Here is a 5190-nt window from a genome sequence, read left to right as displayed (position 1 = left end):
GGAAAAAAAAAAAAAAAAAAAAAAAAAAAAAAAGTTGATGTAGGAGTAGAGAAGAGAAGAGTGGCTACAAGAGATGGAAGGGATGGAAGAGGAGAGGATGGAGAGAGATAGGTCAATGGGAACAAAGTTACAATTAGATAGGAAGAATTAGTTCTGGTTTCTATTGCACAGTAGGTTGACTATGGTTAACAGTAATATGTTGTATATTACAATTAGCTAGAAGAGAGATTTTTGAATGCTCTCACTGCAAAGAAATGAAAAACTCATGAGGAGATGGACATGCTAACTATTCTGATTTAGTCATTAGATAACATATACATGTATCGAAACATCAAATTATACCCCACAAATATGTACAATTACAATGTGACAATTAAAAATAAATTAATAAAATAAAATAAAATTATGGTGAAAAAACTAAATTATATACAATCCCTACTGCAAAGAAATATTCAGTATCGTTCTCTAAAATGTTAAGCACCAGCAAAAAATATATTTTGAATATGATGAATGATGGAGTTTGGATGTGTTGTCCTCTCCAAAACTCATGTGGAAATTTGATCTCCAATGCAGCAGTGTTGGAAACTGATTGAGTCATGGGGGCAGATCCCTCATGAATGTTTTAATGTTCTCTCTGGGTGAGGGGGGATTAATGAGTGAGTTCTCGCTCTATTAGTTCCCACGAGAGCTCCTTGCTTAAAAAGACCCTGGCACTTCCCCTCTCTCTCTTGCTTCCTCTCTCTTGCTGCCTCTTGCCATGTGATCTGCTTGTACCTGCCAGCTGCCTGCTGTTTTTCCGCCATGAGTAGAAGCAGCCTGAGGCCCATGCCAGATGCAGCTGTCCCAGAATCGTAAGCCAAATAAACCTCTTTTCCTTATAAATTACCCAGTCTCAGGTAATTCTGTTATAGCAACACAAAACGGACTAAGATATGGGACCGCACCCTTTTTCTAAGCAAAAACAACAGATGGCTTAAACGGATAAAAGGTGGCGCCCAAGGGAAGTTAAGGGGGAGGGCTAAGCATAGAGAGGCAAGGCACATGCACATTTGACCTTTTCAAGGATTGGCCTAAGCTTGGAAATCCCCACCTGCTAAGCATATAAATATGATATTTTGTGTTACAATAAATGGAACTGCCTGACCGAACCCCTGCTGCATGTGTATGTGTTTGTTCCCTATCTGGGAGAGCAGCAGCATGCTCACCCATCTCTTGGAATCTCTTTTTGGCCCACATTCTAGAAGGGAGAAAAGGGCAATCCCTTTGGCCCCAACCTCTAGGAAAAGGAAAAGCCTGTTGGGGTCCCGTGTGGCCGCCAGAGACACCCAACACTAAGACAATGAGTTTATCTTTCCTTCTAGTATCAGGCAGGTTTAGAATGATGACATGGTTTAGGTTATGAAGTAATTTCAAGGGACTATATAACATAACTGCAAATACAGCCACCACTACTGCTTCCACTAATATTTACTAATGGCTTTCACTTTTTGGGTGCGTATAACAGAACAGGCACTGTGATAAGTGCTTTGTATACATTGTCTCCATTGCATTTTGCAATATCACTGAGAATTGCAAGCATACAAGACAAAGGCTCATAGAGGTGATTGGCCCTGACTCTTTCCAACTCCAGATTCTGTCATTTCACTAGGCCACACTCTCTATCCATTTATACAAACCATATATAGTACTCATTAATGCAATGTGCCTGCCCCTTCTTTATAAAAATGAATCATCAAGGCTTGGGAAGCTGGCTGGACATCCACATCAAACCTCAGTTTCCACCACATTCCTCCCTCCATTCATCAGTTACACTGAGAGACATGAGAGTCTGAACTTGCATATTACTCTGCAAAGCCTCCTCATGTAGCTCACATCTGAATCTTCCAAAGTGCACTACTGCCTTATTCATGTTTTTATTATAGTTATACAACTTTGCATTGTTATAATTTATATTCCTGTCTCTATGCTAAAATACAAGATAATTGAACACATGATTTATGCCTTTCATTTTTGTTCTCCCAGTACTTAATGCATTGACTGGGAAAGAATAGATATTAAATAAATAATTGTTGAATGAATTACTGTGTCTCCTCAAGGAAGAAGATTTACTGTGGAGAGATATGGGCTGCTGCCTGACATATCTAGTCTACAAAGGATGGCTGACATTGCAAATTGTTGCTTTGGATGGTCTCTTTCTTCTGCATAATTGTTTCAGCAATTTCCATTTAATCAATATTATCTCATTACATATATTATTTCATTCAATCTAGTCAATGCATAATTTACTTCCTGTGATACAACTCTCCTTTAAAAAACCACAACTACAATTCAGTGGAAATTATAAAGATAAAGCTGTGATCTTTGGATGTCATTGTCTATGATGATCAGAACTGGTTGATCAGAAATCAAGAGAAGAAGAATACAATTGAATTGTCTAAAGGTTTTACGTCTTATTCAACTGCAGTGCTGAACTGCAAGTGTGTGAGAAAGAAAGGGAGGAAGGGAATACAGAAAAGCAGTAATGAATTTTGGAAGGTACCTTTAGCACATGTAAAGCTGTGTGGATAGAGTAGAGGAATTTTCCAGAAGCAGCCTTAAGAACTAAGAAGCCTCATAATGGTGGGATGACACAGAAAAGGTAAAATCTTCAATAAAATCTTCAAATAAATCTCAGAAAAAGATGTATAATCAAATTGTAAAGTTAAAGCTAAACTAAACTTCTAGAGTAATTAGTAGATTTGAGGGTAGAAGTGTATTCAAAAATGTTTATCATAATGAAAGAAGGACCTCACCATTTCCTATTGATATATGATGAAGTGTATCAATAATATTATATTTCTAAGGTTTTTCTACTTTTAATTTTAAGACACCCATATTTTAATAGTGTATGTAGATATTCTCAATTGAAAAATAATATAGCAGTGTATTCTAGATTGTATTAAGTAGTGCTCGTGGGATTTGGGAAGGCAGAGAGCTAGAAAGAAATTAAGCCAGGTAGGTTATATAACATTATGTCACCAAACAGCTGTACTAGTAGCTCTACTTTTATCTGTTCTATTTATTAGGATTCTTGGTAAGCCCTTGAAGAAAAAAAAAATAATGTTGCCAAAACAAAAAAAAAAACCAAAATAATATCTAAAAAAATGTATTCATCAGTGTCAAAAAAGAAAAACAGGAAAAAAAAGAAAAAAAGAATAGCATTGGATGTTTAAAATAGAATAGGTTACTCAAGTAATGAGAGAGTCTGAGAAACCAAACGGATTTCAGGGAAGCAACTCAGAGGATAGAGACTGCAGTAAGCCGCTACTACCATGCCCAGGCAAAAAGAAGAAAAAGAGGACATGTTCTAAAAAGAACCCAGGATTTGGGGTTACTTGACCTCTTTTTCCATTTCTTGGCTTCACCTTTTTTCTGTTATGAACATTTTCCAACTGACTTTCCTTAAAGAATCTTCAGATCTCTGTACAATGTCCTTGAGAAGGCTAATACATTTAACTAGGTTTTCCCACTAGCCCCTGAAATTTTCGCTGTAGCAAGGAGTCAGGCATCATGATAACTAAGGCTTAGGTCATGTGCCACGTGCTTCCTCCAAGGACTAGGAGTGGGTTATGTTAAAGATAAGAGGTACAGAGTCAGCTCTAGCAAAACCTCCAGGTCTGTGATTATCATGGAATGGAAGGGAGGTGACAGTTGTTCTCCAAAAGAAAGGATGCTTCAAGACAAAACAACATATTTGGTACCATTAGAAATATCCATTTTCACTGCACAAAGCTTAGATCACTTGGCAGTTATATTCTGTTCACAGTATACTAATTGTAACTCCACCCACTCAAAAAGTATCTGGGAAAACAAATGAGTGAGATACTGAAATAGAGGTACCTTGCATCCCACATATTTATACATATTTCAAAAGTAAAACATCGCAAGTCTTTATTATTTAAACATTGTTGTTAAGCTTTGTGACCCTTGTATATGACACATACCTATATATTGAGACCACAAATGAAATTTGATATTCTAGAGAGGCACAGTAGCAACTCCAAGCCTTTTTTCAGCAATATCAGCATTATCCAATGTTTTAATTGTATGACAAAGTGTCCAGAACTTAAGTGTGGTGGGAGAAGGTGAAGAAATGAGGAGCAGCAGACTCCCTGACTTATTGCTGGCTTCAGCAAGTAACAGTGGCAATGACCATGTAAGAAAAAAGAAGGAAGAGTGAAAAGTGGGAGTAGGGAGAGCCACCCCCGGTGTTAGTTGCAGTTTTGAAGGGGCCATCTTGATGGCCTTCATAAGGAAGAAGGAACAGAAGCCTCCCTGGATGCCCAGGTGGAAGTTGAGCTTTTGCCTGAGTGTACAGTTATGTGTTTACGTGAGGGATGTTTACAATTCAGATGATACATACTGTAAAATACAAGTATTGCTGAGTTAAAGTTTTACCTCTGAAAAATATGCACTATATCCAACGTTATGAAATTATGGCTTTTTTTATATCGCAGAGTTTATATTCTTCAACAGTATTAGGATAAAAAACTAAAAAGAAGTTTTAATAAGTGATTAGAAGTCAACACTACATTACAGGAGAATGAGCATAAAATTTGCTAACAGCTTTTCATCACCTACATCATGCATAAATACCACAACAATAATACACATGACACAGAATATCTGCTGAGTTATCACAGTATTGTAATTCTCAAAAGTTTTTCATTCTAAATTTCATTTCAGAAGAATATAAGAATAATATAGCAGTAAAATTAAATAGCAATACAAAATAGAGAGGGAAAAGGCATTAGTTATATGAACAGCAAGGTATTAGAATGCTTTTAAGTGAGATTAGATTTACAATACACAGAAGTTGAGTGAGGCAAATAGAGAAAAGTTGTACAAAAATGCATAGATTTCAATATTACACACTTACTTTGTTTTTTTTATTTTTTTTAAATTTAATTTAAATCAGTTTTATTCTTTTTCTTTTTTTTTTATTTTATTTTGTCGATATACAATGTGGTTGATTATTGTGACCCATTACCGAAACCTCCCTCCCTCCTCCCACCCAACAATGTCCTTTCTGTATGCTTGTCATGTCAACTTCAAGGAATTGTAATAGTTGTGTCTTCTTCCCCCCCCCCCCCCCCCCCCCCCGCCTTCTTTTTTTTTTTTTTTTTTTTTTTTTTTTTTTTTTTTTTTTTT

Source organism: Galeopterus variegatus, unplaced genomic scaffold (assembly GCF_000696425.1).
Source record: "Galeopterus variegatus unplaced genomic scaffold, G_variegatus-3.0.2 Scaffold1397, whole genome shotgun sequence".
Lineage (NCBI taxonomy): Eukaryota > Metazoa > Chordata > Mammalia > Dermoptera > Cynocephalidae > Galeopterus > Galeopterus variegatus.
This window is presented reverse-complemented; position numbering follows the sequence as displayed.